We start from the raw sequence: 7,879 nt of genomic DNA on the forward strand, positions 1-7,879 counted from the left end.
TACACACACACACACACACACACACACACACACACACACATATACATCAGAGACCAAAAAAGAACAAATAAAATAAAGTAGATGAATAAAACAAGAAAGAAATGATAACAAGGAAATAAAGAAGTAAATGAAGTAGGTATCATAAAAGAACCCTTAAAAAGATAAAATGAAAGAAAATGGAGCCATTTTCATGTAGATTATTCTACTTAAAGTTTGAAAACCATCCTCTGTGGTTCAGGTTTAAATCGACTGTATCAGACTGTTTTGATCAACACTCTCTATAGATATAACCATTGCAAATTCAATTCTACTGTGATTGTTAACTACTGTGCAGTTGACCCATAACTCATGATTACTCCATGAACAACAGGACTGTTTTAATCCATAGAATTGTCATTTGTATTGATTTCATCAGATAGATTGGAAGGGATTTTTTCCTATTTTATCTTAAACTAGAAGCTCAACAGTCACCTGCTCATCATCACAACACAAACCTCAAATGATAGATGGAAGAGGTATAGTGTTCCAGCTAGAATTCTACCACTGAGACATGACTGCCCTTCATTCAGTACTAAACTCAGTACCAAAGAGACTAGTGTTGGGAATAGTGTTTCAATAACCAAACAAATGAAACCTATTACTGTGAAATCAATGACAATTCATGGTGGTTCTCTGTATTCTAGAGTGGAACCACTCTGTAGTGTATGCTATTTTGTCAGTGGGTTCTGACTCATAGCATTCCTACATAGGCTGGTGAATTTGAACTGCTGACCCTATGCTTATCTTACAATGCCACCCAGGACTCCATCTGGTATATTTGACTCTAATCTTTATGAATGCAGACTGCCAGACTTTTCTTTTGTAATTCGTATGGATGAATTTGAACCACTATTCTTTAGATTAGTTGTTGTCATAAAGTGCCCCTGCCTTGAAGTTGGTTTCTATTCATAACAACTGTGTATAGACTTTCCAAGGAACAGCTGGTCAGTTTGAACTGTTGACCTTATGGCTAGCAGTCCACACCAGGACTTCTTTAGGTTAGTTGTTAAGTGTTTTCAGTTGGTTCTGACTTATAGTAACCCTGTATAAGGTTTCCTAAGGAATCCTGGTGTGGCAATGTGGGTTAACGTACCAGACTGCAAAGCTGTTTAAACTGCAATGTCAGTGGTTCAAGCTCACCAGTTGCTCCTTGGGAACCCTACACAGAGTCACCATGAGTCAGAACTGACTTGATAGCACTTAGCCACAAAACATAGGGTTTCCTAGAAGTGGCTGGTGGGTTTGAACTGCTGACCTTATGGTTAGCAGTCTAGTGCTTATCACATAGGGATTCCTTCAGGTTAGTAGTTGAGCACAAATAATTTGTGCCACCCAGGCACCTCTTACACATAGTCTAACAATTGAGCACCAAGCTCTCCTAAACTCATAATTGTTGTTGTTATGTGTTGTTAAGTCGGTTCCAGCTCATTGTGACTCTGTATAGGGCTTCCAAGTTTGCAAATCTTTGTACAGGAATAGAAAGTCTCATCTTTCTCCCACAAAGCAGCTGGTGGATTTGAACTTCCAGCCTTACGGTTAACAATTCAGTGTTTAACTTAGAACACCTCCAGTGCTCTCTAAATTAATAAAAACAGATAAGAAATAATATTTTATTGATGGAGAAATACCAATTACGTAGTGAAAAAGAATAAGTATAACAATTAAACTATGAAAACAAAGAAAGTATTTCTACTAGAGCTGCGTTTATATATGCATGAGTTTATCCTAAACAAGGTGTATTTAAACATGTCTTTCTGATCAGTGGATGACTGCAGACAAGTTATCTCAGTAATAAACTTGTCTTAGTCTTATTAGGATGCTTTCAAAAAAACAATACTTTTTGTGCCATGAAAAAGAAAGAAACAATTTTGAGGCCATGAATATCATCTAATTTTTAGGAAAACTCAAATAATCATCTTTCTAAGTAAGTGAAGCTTTGCAACAAGTTTATGAGACTGTTGCCCACATAAAACAACAGGTTTTAGATGGATCAAATATTTTAAGGAGTCCAATGAAGGTCAGAGGGACCTCAAATGTGAGACAAGTAAAGGAAGATAATCAACCTGCAATGAAAAAAAATGTTGCTGAAGTCCATCTATAACAGATGGAAGAGACAGTAGAATTATATTGATGCTATGCCATAGCTACTGAAGATGGAAACTAACCATGTTTCAACATGTTCAATTTTAAATGAACAATTTGACCTCAGTAAGCCTATGGTTTGATGGGTGCCAAAATCATTGCAGGGAGATTAATGGCCTCAAAGAATGGATCTTTCTATTCATTTTAAAAATCAAGATCAGAGGCAATGAAAGTAATTTTATGGAATGAATGGTAGCCTAGACTGAGACTTGACTTTATTAATATGCTTCAGAGAGCAAGGTCCAACCAGAATAATGTCTTTCCAAGGAAATCTACTGGAGCAGTTAAATCCAAGGTAGAAAGAGAAGCTCAGAAGGCTATGGCCTGCTGTGGTACTGTAGGATATGTTTTAGACTGCTAACTCTTGAGATTAGCTAGAAATTTCCTTTCGTCACAACAATGCGTGTGCTTATTCTTAGAGGGTAGCAGGGCTGTTTGTGAGTATTTTACAGAGAAACCTTATCTCATCCACCCTGCAGCCCTGATCTTACTTCTGCAGATTTGTTTTTGTTTGCATAACTCAAAGAACATTTAAAAGTAATACAATTTGATTCCTTCAAGGATGCCAAAACAGTCATTTTGACAGGTATATATCAAAGCACACAGAATTCTTCATTGAGGAGTTGTTGTTGAGTGAGTAGAGTTGGTTCCACCCATATTGACCCTGTATAGGGTTTCTAAGGAGTGGCTGGTGATTTTTGAACCATCAAACTTGCGGTGCAAACTGACTTTATAGTCCAGCACATTAACCCACAGTGCCACATCAGAAGAGATAAAAACACTGGCTTCCAAGGTATATAGACATGTTGTTTTCACATTTTTATATTTTTGTTTAATAAAGGTTTCTATGATTTTACAGAGAAAAGTATTAAAGTACCGCAGACAGCTAGAAGAACAAACAAATCTGTGTTGGAAGAAATACAGACAGATGCTCCTTAGAAGCCAGGATGGCATGATTTTGCTTCTCATACTGCGGACATATCAGGAAGGACCAGTCCCTGGATAAGGATATCATGCTAGATAAAATGGTTGCTGTTGTTAAGTGCTGTTGAGTCATAGCCCCCCTGTATAGGGTTTCCAAGGAGCTGCTGGTGAGCTTGAACCATAGTCTGGGTCATTAACCCATAGCACTACACCAGGACTTCAAGAGAAAGTTAGGGTGATTGTTGTTGTTGTTGTTAAATGCTGTCGAGGAGTTGGTTCCGACTCATAGTGACCCTGTATATAATTTCCAAGGAGTGGCTGATGAATTTGAATTGCAGACCTTGTGGTATAAACGGACAGTGTTTTATCCTACAGCGCCACACCAGGTAAAGTGGAGGGTCAGCTAAAAAGAGGAATATCCCCAATAAGATGGATTGGCACAGAGGCAGCAGCAGTGGGCTCCAATGTAGCAACGATTGTGATATTGGCACAGGACTGGGTAGTGTTTCTTTCTGTTGTGACATAAGGATGTTGTGAGTCGGAAACAGTTCCATGGCACCTAACAACAACAACAAGGATTTTGTAACAGTACATTTTAACTTACCCTCATAGATGGTCTTGGAGAAGATTTATCTTTTAATAAACAGAAAGCACCAATGTTTAATTTTATTGCATTTTGCCTCTAATCCTTCATTGTTATTAATGATCAATTCTTTCATTGTAGTTTACACTCTGTTTTGACTAGATGGCTTTTTCAACCATCTTGAATATTTTAAATTAAAGTTAAAATGTTTTCAAAGTGCATGCACTGCTGCAGGGCTTTAGGCAAATATCCATCAATTGCTTTGCTCTTTCGGGTGAGTGCAGTCTCATCCATGACAGCTTTCTGTAAATTAGAGATAAAGCCTTATTCTGCCTTTCTAACATTTCCCATGCAGCTTGATAACTTTTGCATCTCTTCTTTTCAAGGGCCAAAAGAGAAAAGAATCTGTGTTTGATTTATTTTTTTCTGTCTCTCATCAATTATTGCCTTGTATTTATATAAAGTGTTCTTCTTATTAGCAATCAGATTAAGGTTGCAAATTGTGCTCAGAAGCACACTGCTTTCCATTAAAGAGAACATGTGTCTTTTTGCAAGACAAATTATTTTTAAAAACCACTTTTAAACATAACAAGATTTAGAAACTGAGATATACATTGATTTTACCATATGGCCTTTGTCTTGGCTTTGTAAAGCTATCAGAAATATCTTATCATATCTTCTCTCAACCATTAGTATATGTTATTTACTCTTTATAAAAAGAAAATTCTCTTTGGTAATTCAAAGTTACAATTACTTTTAAAATTTGAATTGTTGTTACTGTAACAAAACTTAAAACTAATTTCTGTTCATTTGAACTCATCTTTCGTTTCTTCTCCTTTACTAATTAGAAATATTTTAGTTACCAAGTTGTTGTTGTTAAGCATTATAGAGTTAATTCTAACTTATAACGATGCTGTATAGGGTTATAAAGGAGCAGTTTGTGGGTTCAAACTGCCAACCTTGTGGTTCACAGTCCAGTGCTGATCTTACAGTGCCACACCAGGAGTCCAGTTACCAAGTACAGGAATGTAATTTTCACATTAACAACTTAAAAATATAAAAAGTGAATTTTATTCTGTTACATAATAATGAATTTTGACTGTATTTTATATAAAAATTTACATTACTGTGACTTTCATTTTTCATATTGATTATTTTTAATATTTTGTTTCACTTTATATTAAAATGAACACTTTCTAGTTGCTATTACTGTATCTTGCTTTTTTTTTTTTTTGTCAAGATGTATTAGCAAACCTAAATCTTGATTCAGATAGCCTTTGACACATTAGACCAACTACATGATTGCAGAATCACAAAAGTGAGCCAGGTATTGCTTAGAATATATGGCCTTCATGACCCTCTCTGGCATATATAGCTCTTAGTTCCTTAGGCTGTGTTGTAGGGATTTATGTACACTTACCACCTTCCCTCTCATCTGTGTATTACATGCATGTCCCAAGCAGTTTCCCTGTACAATCTTTAGAGTAGGTGATGAACCAAGGCAGACCCACAACCATTCCCTTCCAGACCTGCAGCATGTACCCAGCAGCCTACCAAGCACTCCCATGTCACTCATGCTTGGCTATGTTGCCATTTCTTTTATGAGTAGTTTCTCAGATGCTTCTCATCTGATTGGGTAGTTACACCTATTAGAAGTATTTAAAAGGACTATTTCACCAAACACTGCTTTCACCAAATGCTTTACTAAAATGCATACACTCTCTCTACTATATACTTTAATCTTCTATTCTTGTCTATACTAAAACTCAGCCCCCTCTCTGCTGCCAGATGCCTCTTCTAGAACTTCCTCAATAGCCAAAAAAAAAAAAAAAAAAAAATGTAGTTCCCACAGCTGTGGCAGCCTCCCACTTCATTCTACCCTCCCATCTCTCCTCTGTATACTACCTCCCTGTGAGGAGAAGCCTACTAATATATTTACCCTCTCAGCTGCTCAAAACTTGCTGGATGAGTTCCCAATAAAATGCCCAAAGTTTCCTCTCCTCAGCTACACAATTCCCCTAATTTTTTCTCCATCAGTGGAGGACCAAAAGCTCTACCGTTTACACTAAAATAGCATTCTTCATTTCACAGATAATAATATGGTTATTATGGATAAAAGAAATTCCGTCACTACCATCATTTCTTGAGAAGCCCACACACTATATAAATATCACTCACCATATCTTATTTAATTTAACGTTGTTGTTGTTGTTGTTAAGTGCTGTCAGGTCGGCATCAACTCATAGTGACCCTGTTTAGGGTTTCTGAGGCTTTTTAAATCTTTGCGGGAGCAGAAAACCTCATCTTTCTCCCATGGGTCAGCTGGCAGGCTTGAACTATGGACCTAATTTAATGTTATATACTCCTTAATATTGGTGTTAGTGTGAGGAAAAGATGAAATATAAATTCTTGGAAGTGGTTGTATAAGAAAAGCATGCTGAAGAGAATATTAGATGGAATGCCAATCAAATAAACATAACAAAGACAGCAAAATAAACAAATATAAATGAGAAAAAGAAAGCTGAATATAAATGAGAGGTTATATTTGTACAATTCTAAGTATCTATGTGAAGATCAAAGCTCCTATTAGTCATCTACATGTTTCTAACTAGCTGGGTACTTGATATTGGGTTGATATGTGTGAATAGTTCAATTTAGACTTATCTCCAGACTTTCTAAGTGCTTATCAAAAATAAAGCATAATAAAAATCAATTTTTAACATGGAAGAAAAGTGCTAGCCATATTTAATACTACCATGTTTCAGTACAAATTCTTTTTTCCCCTTGAGGGTCTGTGAAATCTGACGCTGCTCTGCAGGCGAGCTAAAGCAGTGTGTCCAGAATACCATCCAACATCAGAAGACACATGGCTTCAGTTTCAACAATCTTGACAGATGTGCACATCTCCATTATAGAACGAGAGCACAGATATAAGTAAGATGCCCTTGCCCTTGGTTACTTCTGCTTTATAAATGCAAATACAAATTTAATTAAATGATGAACTCAAATGGGTTTCCCAGCATACAGAAATGAGCCTCCATTGAAAGTATGTTGAATTGAAGACATTCAGAGGAAAACACATCTATTTAGTTTAAGAAATATATTTAGAAGGTCATGTTGTCAGAAAAATCAGTGACCTGCTGCAAGTCTTTTACTAATTTTAAGCTGTGATGGATTATCCATGCACAGGCAACATGCGCTTATAAACCAAAGCACAGATAGGTTTGATATGATACAGTGGTTTTAAACTGTGCTTTAATTTGCAGCTATTTGAACCACTTCCATTTTTTACAGATATTGAAAATTGGAAATGAGTCAAGCAGTAGCATGTTCCAACATATTGCTCCAAGTAGCAGCGAATCGGTTCACCATGTACAGTGAGAGTCTGAAAATTAATATACAAGCAAAAGACATTTAGTTAAAAGAAAATTACAAAATAAGAGACTAGGAAAGACTTTTATTAAAACGTGACTCTTGGAAAACAGTACATAGGTAGAGTTCAGAAGACTTGGCTGTTGTAGTTGTAACTCTGTGACGTTGGTCAACCCAATCTCGAGTCTTCTCTAAGCCTCAGCTGTTACATATATTAGAATGGGAAAAGCAGCAACAACAATAGACCTGCCGCTTGCATATAAGCATGATTACTGTGAAAATCAAATGAGATAACCGATTTTGAAAACAGATGATCGTTACAACCATTACTATTGGCCAGTGCATTCTGTTGTTGTTGTTATTGTTATGTGCCATTGAATAGTTCTGACTCATAGTAACTCTTTATAGGGTTTTTGAGGAGTAGCTTGAATTTGAACCACCGACCTTGAAATTCAAACCGACCTTGAGGTCGAGTGCTTGTCCTACGGCACTACACAAGGACTGGATCTATTAAAATAATTATGGATTATTTTCACATATATGTATATATCACATATCTTTTTATTCCCTCATTCAATCATGAATCAAACATTCCATGTATCATATTTGTGCCAATCATGGTTTATATCCTCATGAGTCACATATACGATAGAAGGGATTGACATACATAATTATTTGTTGTTGGTTTTAAGTGCTGTCGAGTTGATTCTGACTCATAGAGACCGTGTACAGGGTTTCTGAGGCTGTAAATCTTTACGGGAGCAGAAAGCTTCATCTTTCTCCCGCGGAACAGCTGGTAGTTTTGAATTGCTGATCTTG

The sequence above is a fragment of the Chrysochloris asiatica genome, unplaced genomic scaffold (genome assembly GCF_000296735.1).
Source record: "Chrysochloris asiatica unplaced genomic scaffold, ChrAsi1.0 scaffold00185, whole genome shotgun sequence".
NCBI classification, from domain to species: Eukaryota; Metazoa; Chordata; class Mammalia; order Afrosoricida; family Chrysochloridae; genus Chrysochloris; species Chrysochloris asiatica.